The 19338-nt window shown below is 40.1% G+C and overlaps 1 pseudogene; it reads left to right on the plus strand.

The window, feature by feature from the left end:
* Positions 1-19338, plus strand: part of LOC125243870 — a 76737-nt pseudogene that overhangs the window by 46541 nt on the left and 10858 nt on the right.

Consider the following 19338-nt stretch of genomic DNA (forward strand, 5'->3'; position numbering starts at 1 on the left):
ATATCGAATTTTTTTTTACATATGCATTCAGTGGAAAACCTTTCACGCATCATACTGAGAGAAGCAATGTATATTCCGCCACCATACTCCACGAGAGGCCTGCCTACGGCCTACTCAAAGCAGAGGTGGGGCGTGACCAGTGGTGGTACTGGAATTCACAAGAATCCTGCCAACATATCAGCTAAAAAGGAGGCCTTATGGGGCCTTCGAGTTCAGCAACATGTGGTGTTCAGCTCGTTTGTACCATATAAACACAAAATTGTGCCAATATGTAAACCAAAAAGGAGGCCTTATTAGGGCCTATCATTTCAGTGACACGTGACACCAGCTAGTGAATATAAGGGAACCAAGCTTACAGGGAACCAGCTCTAACCCAGTAACAGTTGTGGGAAGCTAACTACAACCTGAGCTATAGCTACACATTCCAACAGGCAATGTACCCAAATAAAAGTGACTACAGGGAACCAATAAATGCCAACATGGTCTAAGGGAGGCCTACCAAGGCCTACTACCTCAAACAGACACGAAGCATAAACCTGTGGCAGTGTAAAATTATGTGAGCAAACTATGATCACATAACAACAGCACTTGAAAAACACAAGCTGCTAAACTAGAAGGAGGCTAAAAGCATAAGAGCCTACATTCCAAGTTATATGCATTATAGCTGTTGTAAAGATCACCAAAGGGAGCTAATAAAAACCAGACTGCGAAAGCGGTTCTAATACTACCCTGAGTATGCAATCCAACAGGTGATGCACTCAGTGACACAAATAAAAACTAAATGGGAATATGTATAATAGTCACCACTCTTTCTAAATAGAGGCTGAAATCAAAGGTCTGCTATTACGAGAACAGGGGCTAACCTGTGGCAGCATTAAAGTAAAGCTCACATAACAAATGTAGGGCAAAAAAGGCTAGAACTCAAAGCAAACACAATGTGTTAAAACACATGCCATCCTAGTAGGATAAATGCTCTCTCCAAACAGATTCACAAATCTGTATTGAGCCCTAGAGGACAGAAGCTAAAAAGCTAGCGCCGTCGACTCAAAATTGAATAGAAAATCAAGTGGCTCAGGGGAAAAACGTTTTCATAGCATGAAAAGTTCTAGGAAGTGGGGCCTAGCAACACTGCATAACTTATCTACGCAAAGGTAAGGGCCTACCACCTGAGAAAACCAGCACTAGGGAGTCTAAAAACAGTCTACAACCTTAGCTGTTAACTCACCAATTCCACCTACATGAACAAGGTCACAAGCCTAATGGAGCCTGGTCTTCACTTCCAAATCTCATAGAAAAGAGAAAGAAAGCGAAGCTCACAAGCAAACAATGTCAGGTGGTCGATTAAGGCCAACCTTAACATAGATACTAACTGAAGTGACAAGTGCTAACTCAAACTACTCTAGCAAACAGCAGATGAGAAGCTATTCTAAATAACAGGTGGCTAAGAGGCGGCCATTTTGTGGCCTGCACAATATATCGTTCTAGCCAACCTATCAAACTTCAGTTTGCCCAAAAAAACCCTTACTTTTTCCGATTACATACTCAGGAAAAATTATACAGAAACACAAGGTCAACATATTTAAAAATATATAGACCCAGCAAACTTTCCTGCGGCTTGAAGACCAAAGACTCCCCCTCCCATTTTCTTTAACAAGGAGGGATGGAATCTAGGGTTCTTTAAAGCCTAAAAGAGCCTCTTACACTATCAATCCAGAAGGTGGGCCTTTAGAAAATTAGGAAAATGAGAAAATGAGGCCCAGCCGCCAGCCTGACTGTTAAAGAAGCACCTGAGTATGTTAAATGAAACCAAACCCTAGGATGTGGAGGAAGAAAGGGGTGAGGGCAGATATGAAGTTGCCCTCGCAATGAGAGGGAATCACTTACCGATGCTACTGGCATATGTGATTGATCACCTCCTTTAAAACCTGCTTCTTCCTCCTCGAATCCAGCCGTCTCTGCACCTTGTTCCAAAAAGGAGGAGGCGCCCGAGCGGCCATACTGGACCTCTGGCCTTGTCTCAGAGCCTCAGCTCGAGATGGACCAGCCTCCTGGCTAACTAAATGCTCAGAAAAACTATAGAGAAAAAACAAGGTGTTATTTTAAAACATAAAATATAGACCCAGCTTACCTTCCTGCGGCTGAAAGACAGAAGATTCCTCATACTCTTTTTTTTTTCTCTACATGAAAGGATAGAATCTAGGGTTCTTTTAAGCCTAAAAGATCCTCTCTTTATCAAACCGAAAAAGCGGGGCAACAGAAATAATCACTATGGGCCCAGCCATCAGTCTGACCATAAGAAGCATCTGAGCATGATATATGTTTATAAAATATATATACTTGCATAAATACACACACACACACACACACACATATATATATATATATATATATATATATATATATATATATATATATATATATATTAGGGATGCCACAATTCTCAATATAATATTGAACCGTTCGGTACGACATCCACGGTTCAATACGCGCTTGTGAATTGCGTTTTTTTCGGTTTTACGTTTAAATAATTTATGTGCGTTTTATTTCTCTCCGAATTGACTGTTTGTGTGTGCCTGTAAGTCTACGAGTACTCCTCCCCGCGAGTAAATATTCAATCACTATGCTCTAAAGTTAGGGGCGCTGAACCATCATTCCACACTTTAACATGGCGAGCGGCGGGGAAGTGAGGCTACAGTACGAGGAAGCGCCGGCGTCTTTCAAATCCGTGGTGTGGAGACATTTCGGTTTTGCCGTTGAGTATAATCAAAGACTATAGAATAACACAAGACGCGTCACTCGTATTGTTTTGAATGGGAGAAAGTGAAACGCGCAATATGGTGGAATAAGTCCCGCCTTCTAAATAAGAGCCAATCGCTGACTGATAAAGTCATCGCGTCACTGCAGCGGCCGTTAGAAGCACCGGTTTCTATAGAAACAGCCAGACGAGTGTCTCCGAAATGAGGCACAAGAGACGCGCATTTAGGTCTGCGCATGCGCATTAGCTTGATCCAGCCTGAAAAGTACAGATTTTTTGTCATGATTCCAGCGTTTGAGAAAAAAAATAAAATAAAATGAGGCAGTTGTTGTCAGATTTTATTGGTGATTTCAAATATTAAATTTAATCGAAAGCTTGGTAAACAGCTTTGGAGAATTTGTTTGTACAGTTTGTACATGGGCTACCAACAGCTGTGAGATGTCAGTGTTAATTTTAAAATAAAAAATTATTTTATATTATACAATACACTAGAAACTAGTGGACTTTTCTTTGCTTTTAAATAAAATAAAGGAGTATTGCAATAAATCGTTTTTACTTTTTCTACTAACCTCTTACTGTTCCTATTGCCTAAGCATAGAATAACAAACTGAACCGAACCGAACCGAACCGAAAACCGTGGTTAAAAAACCGAGGTATGTATTGAACCGTGGGCTAACTGTATTGTTGCATCCCTAATATATATATATATATATATATATATATATATATATATATATAGGAGGTGGAAGAAGAAGAGGAGAGGGTAGATATAAATCGCCCTTTTGAAGCTGGGGGATCAATTACAAACACAGAAGTGTTTACAATAGATCACCCACACAGACGTCATTGTCATCCAACAACTCATCCTTGTCAGCCCCAGGGAAGCCGAGAGAGAATACAACTCTCTCAAACTTCCCAACAAGCTCATTGCAGCCACTACTTCGCCTCAGCAAAAACGGGGCCGTAATCACTAGGCACAGATGCGGACACCTCTTCCCTCGAGAAGAGTGCCGAATGAGAAGAGAGTGTCCCAATAGGGAGACGCTCACAGTAAATAACAGAAAAACACAGACAGCGCCCTCTAGCACTGTCTATGCACATTCCTCTCCCAGACATAAAACGCCCAGAAATGTGTATATCAAGTGTCAAAACCTGGGACACGGATGAACACACTCTCTTGAACGTTTGTAATATAGATACCCTTCCCGGTGTCGAAACAATTGCGATCAGACAGAACAGTCCCGAAAGACGAAAGGATGCTGACTATTTCTCCAGGCGCTCCTTTCATACTTCCGGGTCGCGCCATATTACGTCATATGCTGTCACTGGCCAATAGGATTGGAGTGTTGGGATACTTGGCTTTCAGACGTGTGATGTTCCCCATAGCATTTCGAAAGGGAACATTTTAATCAAATGAAGAACTTTTTCCACCATGAAGAACCTTTTGTACAATAGAAAGGTTCCGTGAATGTTAAAGATTCTTCATGGAACCAAAAATGCCAATAAGGAACCTTAAATATAAACAATGTTATTTATAACCTAATTCCAATTGAGAAACTGCAAAGTGTTGTTTATATATATATAAAACCTAAAATCTTGATGTGTGCTTAATAAAAGTTTGTCTTTTCATCATTTCAGGTGGTGCAGAGCACAACGTTGCTGTTGAAGAGGGCACAAGCATCCACATTAATACAAGTGCTGGCACAAACACACAGTGTAAAGTTTGTATAAGTCAGGTGTGCCAGTCTTCTGTGATCCTCAGAAATGATACGAGTTTGAATTTCAGCTGTTCACAGCCAGAGGATGTGTTCACCGTGCAGATCATCAGAGATATTGGAGAGCTGTCAGATAAAAGTAATAATTTTACTCCTTACATTTTTCACTTAGACTATCATATTTCACTGGTCATTAAAACAAATCTTTCTCTTATAAAAAACTGGTCTGATTTACTAAATAAACATTTAGGCATATACTTTTAGCAGACCACAACTTCATTATAATTTTTGCGTACTTTTCACACATCTTAGCACCTCCATTTTGGCAACCTATTAAAAGCTGTGACCGCTAGGAATGTCCCTCTCCTTTTATAGTATTTTATCTACAGAACATTACATTATTATCCATCTTGAATTATACCCTCTGGTGCTTTACGTTTTGATTTAAAAAAAAAAAAAAAAAAAAAAAAACATTTTTACTTCATCAGAATGGTATGAGACTTGCCATGGCACTTGCCATGTGAACACATGCACATGCTCACACACACACACACACACACACACACACACACACACACACACACACACACACACACACACACACACACATAAACACAAAAGAAATCATGGACAAGATTTGAAAAGGTTAAATGGCCTTAAAAACGTCACACTTGTACTCCTCATGGTCAATAATTACTGCCATAGAAATTAGGGGGGAGGGGGGATAGGGGGTACAGAGAGTATTTGCTGGATACAATCTACAAATCAGACATAGTTAATTGAAAAATTATTTTAAAACAATTAGAAGTCATATGGGTTGAATTGTAAAAATTGTGTAAACAAATGGATCATAGTTATTGAATAAATATAAGGCTGATTGCTAGCTACTACTTAGTGGTTGTCCAATAGACCGTTTCAATAGCAATAACATAAACAAACGTTACAGCGCATTTGCACTTATGTGGGCCAAACTTAACTTCCGGTAGACTTCCACAAAGAATCAATAACAACAGAGTCCCTCTAGAGTAGATTATTTCTGATAACAAGCAAAATAAATAAGTCAATTACTTTAGTTAGCAAGTTAAAACTGTCTAGCCAGTGTTATTTTGGGTTGCCAGTAGAAGAAAGGAACCGTTACTTGGTCAAAGTCATATTTATTCCTTATCACGCCAAGACCCCGAGGACTCCCCTCGCCCCCGCCAGTGAGACAACCGCCATCTTCCTCTGCATCATCCTCCACTCCGGTCCATCCGAACATCCCTGCCATAGGGAAATGGACTGTTAAAGGGCTGAGACAAGCCCTGATTAACTCGGATGTAAACTTCTTACGAAGATTAAATAAAGCCAAACTATACAATCTGTATGTCTCTCTGCAATCTACTCACCCTTCTCCTACAGCTTCCACTTCATCTGCTCGAGCGTGCAAGGCCCGCTGGGCCCCGACCTCGCGTCCAGCAGATTCTCCACTTTCCTCTCACACAGTGCTGGGTCCTCCCCCTGTGTCACACCGTCGCAGGCCTTCAGCGAGCCTGGGCCACGCCCCAGAGCCCGTCGCGGACGGGCTCCAAACACTCCCTTCTCAACTCTTCCCCGCAGCTCCTTCCACCACCTCACTGCATGCTCCAAACACCTGCAATGCAAGCTACACAACTTCTAAAACCCATCTTTTTCCTCCTACCTCTTACCCTTTTCCCTATCAGCATTTTCCAGCGCCAAGCACACACCCTAGCATGAGGATACCTCCGCTAGCAGCACAGGCGCTGACGTCATTTCTTCCCCTTCCCGTCCCCACCTCTTCACCTTTTCTTGCTCCTCCACCTGTCCCGGGAGCCGATTTTTGCGTGAGGATGTCTCCGCCGTAGCCCCGGCCCGAACCTCCTCCAGTGGTGAACCATATCAGAGCACAAATCCTTGCAGGTGCGGACGTGGATTTGGGCTCTTTATTGCCCTTATTTCCTCCAGCAGAGTCCAATCGCCAGGTGGACTGCGGCGATATTTCTGTAACTTTAAAAAACAATATACAGACCTCCTCACGCATTCTGTCTCTGGCAGAATTTTGTATATTATTTTACCAAAATAATATGCTCTGCTTTTCCCCATAGACGGCGCGTACTGAATGACTATCTCTCCATCATAGCAGAGCTCGCGCTGTCCTATGGGGGTAGCCATTTCTATACATACCATAAACTCTTTTCCTGCTAAATGCGCTATTCGCGTTTCACAATGGAATCAGTGTCCTTATTTGGGAGCGTTGGACACTGATCTCCATAACAGAGTTTTCCTCGGATGCCGAAACATCTCATGTGCAATTTGCAGACCTGTTAACCATGCCACCATGACATGCCCTCAAATTAATCCCTCAATTCCACCCTGCCCGGAACAAAACCTGATCAAATCTACCAGATATGTTCCGCGACCTGCTAGGGAGGATCACGCTTTCAGTAACAGAGTCACAAAAGTAGCAGCAAGCAGGCAAGTATGTAATAATTTCAACAAAGGGAAATGCCCAATACAACGCTGCAGCTATCTTTATGTCTGCAACTACTGCCCACACCCGCACTGTATGTCCGGGACTGAAATCTGAAAATAAAAGTGCAAAAAACTATCTTTCAACTCCTGTGAATATTTCTTGCCTAGCTGATGAATTATCTCATCACCCTGATGTTAATGTTACAAATGATCTGTTATCTAGTCTCAAACATGGTTTTAAACCTGGGGTAGAATGTCAGCCTACTCAGAATATCATCTGCGATAAACTTCAATCTGCTCTAACAGAGCCTGAAGTAGTTGACGAACTAATCAAAAAGGAAATCGAATCAGGTTTTATGATCGGTCCATTCGAAACGCCCCATTCTAGCATTTTCGTTTCAGCCCCATTGGTGTGGCTACCAGAAAATTTTCAGGGAAAAAACACATGAAAATCGATCTCTCAGCGCCTCACAACTCCCCGTTTCCAAGCATCAATCGTCTTATCCCACTTGAGGAATTTTCTCTTCATTACAACGATATCGAACAAGCAATAACAATGAATAAAATCGTTGGCCACGGCACATGGTTGGCAAAAGTAGACATCACATCAGCTTTCAAAGTAATGCCAATTCACCTGGATACATGGCATTTATTTGGCGTTCGCTGGCGCAATAAATTTTACTTTGCCGTGTGTTTAACCTTCGGTTGCAAAAGCAACCCCAACATTTTCGACACACTATCTGAAGCCATACAGTGGGTGCGGAAAGTATTCAGACCCCCTTAATTTTTTCACTCTTTGTTATATTGCAGCCATTTGCGAAAATCATTTAAGTTCATTTTTTTCCTCATTAATGTACACACAGCACCCCATATTGACAGAAAAACACAGAATTGTTGACATTTTTGTAGATTTATTAAAAAAGAAAAACTGAAATATCACATGGTCCTAAGTATTCAGACCCTTTGCTCAGTATTTAGTAGAAGCACCCTTTTGATCTAATACAGCCATGAGTCTTTTTGGGAAAGATGCAACAAGTTTTTCACACCTGGATTTGGGGATCCTCTGCCATTCCTCCTTGCAGATCCTATCCAGTTCTGTCAGGTTGGATGGTAAACGTTGGTGGACAGCCATTTTTAGGGTTTAAGTCAGGGCTCTGGCTGGGCCATTTAAGAACAGTCACGGAGTTGTTGTGAAGCCACTCCTTCGTTATTTTAGCTGTGTGCTTATGGTCATTGTCTTGTTGGAAGGTAAACCTTTGGCCCAGTCTGAGGTCCTGAGCACTCTGGAGAAGGTTTTCGTCCAGGATATCCCTGTACTTGGCCGCATTCATCTTTCCCTCGATTGCAACCAGTCGTCCTGTCCCTGCAGCTGAAAAACACCCCCACAGCATGATGCTGTTACCACCATGCTTCACTGTTGGGACTGTATTGGACAGGTGATGAGCAGTGCCTGGTTTTCTCCACACATACCGCTTAGAATTAAGGCCAAAAAGTTATATCTTGGTCTCATCAGACCAGAGAATCTTATTTCTTAGTTTTTTAGCAAACTCCATGTGGGCTTTCATGTGTCTTGCACTGAGGAGAGGCTTCAGTCGGGCCACTCTGCGATAAAGTCCTGACTGGTGGAGGGCTGCAGTGATGGTTGACTTTCTACAACTTTCTCCCATCTCCCGACTGCATCTCTTTAGCTCAGCCACAGTGAAATGTTTTCTCAGAACTAGGGATTCCGATAGCTCAGGAGAAAACAATGGGTCCAACCACATCCATCGAGTTTCTGGGCATCAATTTCTCCCCTGCGTTAATGCCATTCATCAGACGCCTCATTTGGATTTCTGCCTGTGATCAGTTTATTATAACTGTTAAACACATTCCAGGCTCTAAAAATCAAATCGTTTTTAAATCGCTGACTCTCTTTCCCGTTTCTCTTTTCAGAAATTCAGGACTTTGGCGCAAGAAGCAGATCCACTTCCAACCCCAGTCCCTCATTATTCTCAGCTGATTTTCCCATAAATCACCCGTTTAAAATCCCTTCTGGACACTTCTATTAATACTATCCTCCAAGCAGTTTCACCTAGAACCCTCCAAACATATTATACAGCATGGAAATCTTTCAAAACTTTTCACATCTCTCACAACCTGCCGTTTTTCGATTTTTCTCGTCTGTCCATAACGTCATTCATATCTCACCTTAACAGTGTAAAAGGCCTTCAAGCCGGGTCCATAAAAGGCTATCTAAGCGGCATTCAGTTTTTCCATAAACTAGCTTATTTCCACACTTCGTCTCGGCTACCATTCCATCAACACCGCTCTTCGCTGCTCCAAATTAACAGTCATGTCTAACTTCGACACTAATATCCACCCTACAATTTCAGATTTACAGGTTGTAGATAACGAAACCATATCTTTTTTCATTAAACAAAGTAAAACTGATCGAGCCAAAAAGGGTCACTTTATTTACATTTTCAATCTTCCAACTCCCATTCAGCCGTACCATTCTCTTATAAATTACCTGCAGTACAGACGTTTCTTAATCAAATCCTCATTCGATCCTCTCTTCGCCAACAACTCCAATCCTCCACAAGATTTTGGTTCCAAAAGCATCTTAAAGCAGTTCTCGCCCAGTCCGGTATCATAGCAAATACATTTTTAAGTCATTCTTTCCGTATCGGCGCAACAACCACAGCCACCTGAAAAAGTCTCTCACAACAAATTCAAACCCTTGGTCATTGGTCATCAGAAGCTTTCAAAACCTACATCAGATCCAGCCGCTTCCACATCAGAAATGTGCAACAAGCCCTAATCAATTAAATCGTTAATTCCCATCGCCTGTACACCAGCCCGCATCTTCAAATCCCATTATCTCGCCGTATTCACGCCAATCTAAAATCAACCATTGTATTTCATTTTAGACTTTCAGTTATAAATTTTACAACATTGCAGGCTCCCCATTCGTGAGCCGGACTCAGTCCCCCTCCCGAAGCACCGGTCGAGCCCTCCCATTCGAATAGCACTGAGACCCTGCCTGATTCAGACGTCGTTGGACACTCACATTCGTGTTGCAGTGTGAGTTCCCCATTTGTGGGCGGCAGGTCTATTCCTGTGTCCCAGCCCCTTCGAAACGCTGGTCGAACCCTCCCAACTGAATGCAGTGGGCGCCCTCCATTCGACTGCAGGCAGGGCCTACCCGTCCGATGCTGCGAGCAAATTCATCCAGAGCTCCCGTTGGATGCTGCGAGAGCCCTCCCGGTCGAACGGCTAAACTCAAACCCGAATCATGCTCATATATCTTGCGCCGTAAGCAAGAGCTTACCGTTCCGATGCCGTTGAGCATTAAGCCCCTTTCGGATGCTGTGAGAGCCCTCCCAGTCGAACGGTCAAGCTCGATTTTTTGCAAATACCTTCTCGTGCCCTTCACTTTTTTGGGGGGTTAATTTCACTTTGTTCTATCGTTGCTGTCCTGAGCTTACTTGGCTTTTTTTGGGGGAGTACTCTGGGTTCGGGCCAAATTCTGAGCTCGGAGCCCTCTCCTGGACAGCACGCCAAATACACATAATTACTATACAAATTACTTTATTTTGATTTCATGTACATGTAAACTTGTGAAATTAAGTTTTATCTAACTAAATTCGGGAGGCGCACATCCAGGTAAATCAACCAATCAGTGCAAGAGGAAGCTGGTATATAAAGCCGTCTCTCACCTCTATCCTGTGACAAGTTTCACAGCATCCCTCCACCACCCCATCATCTCACTCTTGGCTGGTTTTAATCCCAGTTAAGGAGGGGAAGTACTCTGGGTTCGGACAGCACGCCAAATACACATAATTAGTATACAAAATACTTTGATTTCATGTACGTGTAAACTCGTAAATGTTTGATTTCATTGCTAAAGTGTATCAACTGCAACATTGAGCAAACACTACTGTGTAAAATAAATGTATACAATGTTATCTACATGTAGCAATCAATTTACTCATAACTATTGCAGTCTTGTTACTGGTCAGCTAGCTATTATCTGTCGCTTGTCATGAGTTTGTTACTTGAAACAGATCCTTGAATTCTTGCCTGGCTGCCAAACCTCTCTTCGCACATTCTTGATGCATGCTCGCCATCTCCGCTCGTCTTTAGGAAATAGAAACATTTTTATTTTCTACAAGTTATTTGTTCCAGAGGTCAGGTTTTATCCTACAGCATATCAATCTGAGCCCAACTTCAGTCTAATCATCACCTTAACTTTAACCTTTAAATGCATGAATGAAAGTCATTCTTACATATTCGGGACTTTAGCGACCCGGATCTATATCTAACACGGATGGATCTCTACCTGTCACGATAATATAAAACTCCTCTGATATTAAGGTAACATAATAATAAAATAAAGCATATTTTGTTACCTTTTGGAGCTTGGAAGGGTTTGTTTTGAGCAGATGTTTTATGCCATCTTCCCTATCCTCGTCAGAGCTCATTTCCCAGTACTTTCAGCAAATGATAGTTTTGAGAATATGTTCATCATTTTCAACATCTTCAAAATCAATATTTTGATCACTGACAGCTTCACCAGATCCATCAAATGACAGTGACACTCATATCTGATTGCGTTCAATACTTGCTCTCCAGTAAATCGCTGAGCCATTTCACGTTTTGCTAATGATACTTCCTATTCTTTCATTTTCTGTCTGACTGAAACGTCACTTCATCATTGTGTATCAGACATTGCCACCTTGTGGAATAAATGTGAATTGCACTTATTTTGTCATCAAAGATTCAATTATTGTTCTGCAGAAAAAAATATACATATACTGATACACACCTCGGGTCATTGGCGACCCTATACAATTTTTACAAAAAATGGGAAAACAGGCATTCTTTTATAATTTTATGATTTTCTTTGGGTTATATTATATATAATGAATTTATTGAGGAATACTAAGAAGGACGATGTCTAACTTTAAAAAAATTATGAGGAGGAGGGTAGTGAATGACGTCCTGGGTCGATAAAGACCCACGGTATGCATTTAAGGGTTAATTGTGTTTGTAGTCTGCAAACCTTACCTCAAGCTTTACTCACCCTCAAGCCATCCTAGGTGCCAGATTTACTAAACGGGGCAAATTAGCGTGAGAGCACAATTCCACAAATGTGGCAATGGGAGTGGCAAGTTTTGCACGTGATCTACTGCTGACGTGGAAATTAAAGAACACAGATGCAGTCATTAGTAAATTGCGTTGCGTGATTCAATTAAATACTCTCCTCCCATAAATTTTGCATCTGAAAGGTAAACTCCTACAAATGTATATGCAATAAGGTCAGCCACAAAAACAACTCAGTCCATGCCTTTTCAGCACTAATTTTGCACTGTGTGTCTTTAGTAAATCTCGACAGTAGTTTTTTAATGCCATGAGAGGGTTTGCGCTAGGGCAAGCTGTTAGAAAATCTGTGTATTTAATTTAGTAGCCTTTAGTAGGCATATATGACTTTCTTCTAAAATAAAATATCTAGCTTCTGCCAGACCACCTTCTGTATTCAATAGGGGTGTGACGAGATCTCGTGGCACGAGATCTCGCGAGACTAAACTGTGACGAGATTTCTTGTCGAGGCGAAAAGTAGTCTCGTGATGTTGCCATGACAGAGTGTTAGGAAGATTAGGAAAGAATATGCCACCGCTACGTTTACATTATGCCTCCACTGTCGTTTTGCTTTGTATTTAAATAAAAAAAAAACATTTAATTCAGTTGGATAACGGTCGCCGCCGCTCCATATTTACAGAGTACGCGCGACCGTTGAAAGTGAAAGTAAACGCGCGCGCGCATTCAAACGTGATTTCAATACCCCGCATTTGAAAGCGGCTCCCCGATGAATGCAGATATCTCTCAATATGAAACCTATTTTAGGCTGGGCAGTGTAGTTGTAACCATCTCCTAGCTCTGTATCAAAGAAAAATTTGGTCTTATTAGATCTTTGAATATTGAGAGAGTGCGATTATGGTTGCACTTATTGTAAAGTGTTACCATAAAAATGAATAACAGTTTTCTCTTCTTATTATTTACTAGTACAAACAATAAGGTTTCATTTGTTAACATTAGTTAATGCACTGTGAACTATCATGAACTAACAATGAATGACTATTTTTATCAACTAACAAACAAAGATTAATAAATACTGTAGCAAATATATTGCTCGTTGTTAGTTGATGTTGGTTAATACATTAATGTTAATAAATGAGACCTTATTGTAAAGTGTTACCATTTTTATTTATACTGTTTTTATTTCTGTGATCAGTTTGTGGAGAGGAGTTCAGTTAGGAGGTCAAAAGCTGTAGAAGCTCATAATTCATGTACAGTAAGATCTGAAGAGAAGCCAGTCAGTTGAGTTAGTGGCAAAACCTTTTACAGTGCTTGAGTATTGTTGTCTTTTACTGCATATGATAATTCAGTCTCAGAAAGTAGAACTGAAATGACATTCATTACAAAATGATTAGTTAAAACATTTCAAATACACCTGCAGAATATTTTTTCTAGTCATGTATTTCACCATCTTGTCTCGTCTCGTGAACTCAATCTCGAGTCTCGTCTCGTCTCGTGAGATACTGGTCTCGTCACACCCCTAGTATTCAACTTACAAAGAAAGTGTAAAACTCTTGCAGTTCAAAACACTTATGCCACATCAACGTCCCTATTCAACTAATGAAAAAAGTGTAACTTACGCGACGTCAGTTAAAATTTCTTCATAGGCTGAATATGGAAGACGATTTTGTGGAAGCTAGATATTTTACTTTATAACTTGTTAAATATGGATATTTTTCTTACTTTATTAACCCCTTTGAGCCATGAGGAGTACATGTTTATGTTTATTTTACTTAATGTTTAATAAATTAGAAAAAAAATCATTAATTAGTCATTATTACTCACCTTCGTGCCGTTCCACACCCTTAAGACCTTCATTGATCTTCGGAACACAAATTAAGATATTTTAGTTGAAATCCAATGACTTTGTGGAGGCCTCCATAGCCAGCAATGACATTTCCTCTCTCAAGATCCATTAATGTACTAAAAACACACATTTAAATCAGTTCATGTGAGTACAGTCGTTCAATATTAATATTATAAAGCAATGAGAATATTTTTGGTGTGCCAAAAAAACAAAATAACGACTTATATAGTGATGGCCGATTTCAAAACACTGCTTCAGGAAGCATCGGAGCATAATGAATCAGTGTATTGAATCTGCAGTTTGGACCGCCAAAGTCACATGATTTCAACAGTTAGGGCAGTTCGACACATGATCTGAATCATGATTCAACACACTGATTCATTATGCTCTGAAGCTTCCTGAAGCAGTGTTTTGAAATCGGCCATTTGTGTTCCGAAGATCAACGAAGGTCTTACGGGTGTGGAACGGCATGAGGGTAAGTAATAAATGACATTATTTTCATTTTAAACTCAAATAAAGAGAAGGTAATGCTAATTTTACATAAAGCACACAGAGAAAATGACATGAATATCACATAGTGGGCAACTGGATATTGCACAGCATAGTTTGAAATCAAGTGTTTAAAGTTTGTCAATCGTGCCTCTCCAGTGAAGCTGAATTCTCTTCTGCATTTAGTTCGCACTGACTGACCGTCATGCACAGAGTAACATGTTCATGCAGGCTACAAATGCTCACTTAAGAAGATCTCATAGCTGGATTCAACTAAGTCTTCAAGGTTTAATTAAAACCCAGTTTACCCAAGTGTGTTTGAATTTTAAAAATGTATTTTAAAATAAAACTTTCCTCAACTACACTGGCGTTTCCACAGAGTTTTAGAAACAATCTACACTACATGACGAAACCTCATGTCACATGACTGTTTATACACACTGGGCATGCATGTCATTTTCAATAGTCTCTGTTTTGATCCGTTTACAGTGAAATGCAACCCCAGCGTTTTTTTCAAATTAAAACAGTCTCTGCAGCGTTTTCGGAAATCTCCATTTTTCGAAGGGTTGAAAACGCCGGAATAGTGTAATCGACAAACGTAACCGTAGCAAAAGTTATAAAACTAAAATGCACCAGTGTAAACGGGGCCTAAATGTTTATTAGATATGACATATAAATGATATAAATGCATATTTGCTGAATGTTGACAGTAAATGAGAAAGTATTATAGTGTTTGCCTTTGTATTACTAATAATATAAAAGCAAACACTATAATACTTTTCGTATATTGTTTATAGACGACAACATCAAAAGATCCCCATTCACACGGATCCGCAAAAAGGACTAAAAACATTGTATTCTGCTGCAGAGGCCAGAAGATGACGATGTGACTTTGTAAAGAAACACTATACGCTTATAGACTGAAAATGTAACATGCGCATGATGTCACCATCTTCACAAGTTCGTGTTTTTGTAGTTTATACAGAGACAATAATGATAAACATGCACTTTGAATCCTGTTTTCAAAAGTTTGTGTTTTCAGGCCCCCAAAACGCTGTTGTCGAGTAAATGAATGACCAAAAGGCATTAAAGATTCCTGTTTTTAGTTGAAAATGGTGTTGTGTAAATGGCCTCTCTGGTGCTGCCGTTTTCAGCACTGTCAAAATAAAAGTCCCATTTCTGACACATGTTGATATTTTAAAAAATACTAAATATATGGCCATATATTGGCCTTGATAATATATCAGATGACTACTACTTAGCACCATAAAATTCCCTCAAAATACAAAATGTTAAATAAAAATATTTTTGATTTAAATACTTCTTTTGTCTAGGAGGAGTATGAGTGTGACCCGTAAATGAGGAACACCAGAGGGTTAAATTAACACTGTGTGTTTGTTGTCAACTTAATAAATATAATGGGTATTTCTCTGACATAAGACATTTTTTCAACAGTGGAATTCATCATTGAACCCAAAGAACATAATTTCTTTCAAAAGTTCAATCGGACCTTCACCTGGAATCTGAAGCCTCCAGCTACAAGAGAAGTCCACTTGTTTTTCTGGATTCCTGGTTTACGGCAGATTCCGCCTACAGACAGCTGCCCAGACAAACACGTTTACACGATCACATCAGAGAATGTCAGTGTTGGAAGGTTTTGTCATAATGGAGCCATTAGAACAGTCAATGTGAATAATGTTGTCAAACTGTCTTTGGAAGTGTCTGGAGGTCAACCTCTGGACATGAAAGAAATCATTGTATCACTGGTATTAACCATTTACTGTAAGTGCACTGGTAAAGCTTCTATATTTAAGCACAAACTGCCTAAACAAAGTTGTCATATCTGAATTATTGAACTTTCTTTACTTTACAGCAGCAATGTCTTCTATCCATGTTGTTCTCCCAGAGAGGAGTTCAACCCAGGACTTCTTTACCCCAAACCCTTTTCCTGAAAATGCAAAGACAGTGTGGTATTTCAACGTGCCCCATGAGTACTACACAGATGTGCACATTATAAACTACACTGTTCCAACATGTCTCCAACCTGAAAACATCCCAACAATGAGGTACTTATGGCATGACATGAGCCATCTGGTAAAACCTCTGAATGGAAGCCAGCTATCATTGGAGACTGGGGACTTTATTCTCTCCTTACAGAACTGCAATATATCCTGGTCAGATTCTCCATCGGAAGGCCTAATGGTGCACTTTCAAATCTCTGCCAGCAAGAGAAAAATGGGTATGTAGCATTGCTTATTTTTATGTACTTTTATAGTAGTTATATTTCCATACATATCTCATAAGTTTACACACCCCTTGCAGAATATGCAAGATATTAATTAATGGGTCATTCTGAGTCAACTTGGGTTGGGAATCGAAAGGAATTTTCTGATTCCGGTTCTGCCTAATGATTCCGGTTCCGATTCCAGTTCCATTAAAATGATTAAAAAATCAATGAAAAATAGTAGTAAGTAACTAAATAATAAACCATAACATAATAATTAAACCCAAAAAACCATAAAGAAAAAAAAAAAGATTTAACCTTGAAAGCCAATTCAAGCGTGCTGCTCTCACTCCCACTCCCCACACCACACTTCCGCTCCCAGCATGCAATCTACTCACACACAAAGAGAGGGAGAGAGAAAAAGAGAGAGATTAAATTAAATAACTAATAATAGACATAATTTGAATCTTTGCCATTGTGGTACAAACTTGAAATGAAATGTTCTGCTCATTACTTCCAAAAAGTAATTGGATGGATATATCACTTATAATGTTTATGACTGGAAACTTCACAAGCATGTAACAAGGTGGGGGAGAATGATTTGTTACGTTTATATAGTGCTTTTCTCTGTACTCAAATTGCTTTACATGGAAGGGGGAATCTCCTCAACCACCACTAATGTGCAGCACCACCTGGATGATGCAACGGCAGCCATATTGCACCAGAACGCCACCACACACCAGCTTATTGGTGGGGAAGAGACAGAGTGAAGAAACCAATCAGTATACAGGTGCTGGTCATATAATTAGAATATCATCAAAAAGTTGATTTATTTCACTAATTCCATTCAAAAAGTGAAACTTGTATATTATATTCATTCATTACACACAGACTGATATATTGATATAAACAAATTTCTTTTAATTTTGATGATTATATTAAAAATCCCAAATTCAGTATCTCAGAAAATTAGAATATTGTGAAAATGTTCAATATTGAAGACACCTGGTGCCACACTCTAATCAGCTAATTAACTCAAAACACCTGCAAAGGCCTTTAAATGGTCTCTCAGTCTAGTTCTGTAGGCTACACAATCATGGGGAAGACTGCTGACTCGACAGTTGTCCAAAAGATGACCATTGACACCTTGCACAAGCAGGGCAAGACCAAAAAGTCATTGCAAAAGAGGCTGGCTGTTCACAGAGCTCTGTGTCCAAGCACATTAATAGAGAGGCGAAGGGAAGGAAATGATGTGGTAGAAAAAAGTGTACAAGCAATAGGGATAACCGCACCCTGGAGAGGATTGTGAAACAAAACCCATTCAAAAATGTGGGGGAGATTCACAAAGAGTGGACTGCACATTATATCAGTGTAATGAATGAATATAATATACAAGTTTCACTTTTTGAATGGAATTAGTGAAATAAATCAACTTTTTGATGATATTCCAATTATATGACCAGCACCTGTATGGGGATGATTAGGAGGCCATGATGATGGACAGAGGCCGATTAGCAAATTTGGCCAGGATGCCGGGGTCAGACCCCTACTCTTTTTTTGAAGAACATCCTGGGATTTTTAATGACCACAGAGAGTCAAGACCTCGGTTTAATATCTCATCCGAAGGATGGTGCTTTTTTGACAGAATAGTGTTTCCATCACTATACTGGGGCGCTAAGACCCATACAGACCACAGGATGAGCGCCCCCTACTGGTGTCACTATCACCTCTTCCAGCAGCAACCTGGTTTTCCCAGGAGGTCTCCCATCTAGGTACTGACTAGGCTCAACCCTGCTTGGCTTCAGTGGGCAACTAGTCTTGGACTACAGGGTGATGTGGCTGCTGGTAAACAAAATTACAAAAATTATCAAACATTTTTGGGGAAGTTGTTATACCCTGTGAGAGCAAAGTTAGTAAGTTTTAGCCCAATGCGGTAACATTAACTAGCACTGCCGGGAAAAAGATGACCGGAACTATCTGACTGGAACACAACTTGCAAGGAAACTTAGTCTACAGACTTTACAGTGAGCTAATAAAATAGTTTTTTTAGTGATCGACCAATGGACCGACCAATATTTTTGGATATTGTGAGATGATCAGTATTGGCCAATAACGATGTTCTCTTTTGGACGGTTAAAAGGAACGTTTACCTACCTAGTTTGTCAGATCCTAATTTTCCTCAGCTTTGTCAGTGGATAGAAGATCATTTCTTTTTCTTCTTTTTGTGAATTTGGAGAAAATGCTTTGTAAAATAATTTTTTTCTGCATGCTTTTTTAAAAATCTTGTTTGCTATCAGTGAATTTTGTTATACTGTATCAGAGTTAAATCACCCTGCAGCCACCCAGTCTTCTAGATATCTGTATTGACCACTGAAAAATCTTGATAGTCATCCACAAATCATTTAGACTTAAAACACTTAATTCATGTCTGTATAATTATTTAAGTATGTGAGTAATAATTTTGTATTAGGGTTGGTCAAGGCTGGATGAGTTCAGTGTTTTTTGACACTTCACCATCTCTTTTCTCATAACAAGACTCTGATTGTCAGGTTTTTGCAGGAGTGAGGACCCAGGCGCAGAATGAGCAATAAAGGGATTTTATTAACAACACTAAAGACAGGGTACAACAGGGAAATTTAGGTGTGAAACCGTCAAACAGCAGGGCAGGGCAAACGACACGATGACAGGCAGGGAGGATGACCACTGAGAATCAGTCTAAGGTGACAACAGACTTGAGGACAGCTTGGGAAGCAGCAACAGG

The sequence above is a fragment of the Megalobrama amblycephala genome, linkage group LG13 (assembly GCF_018812025.1).
Source record: "Megalobrama amblycephala isolate DHTTF-2021 linkage group LG13, ASM1881202v1, whole genome shotgun sequence".
NCBI classification, from domain to species: Eukaryota; Metazoa; Chordata; class Actinopteri; order Cypriniformes; family Xenocyprididae; genus Megalobrama; species Megalobrama amblycephala.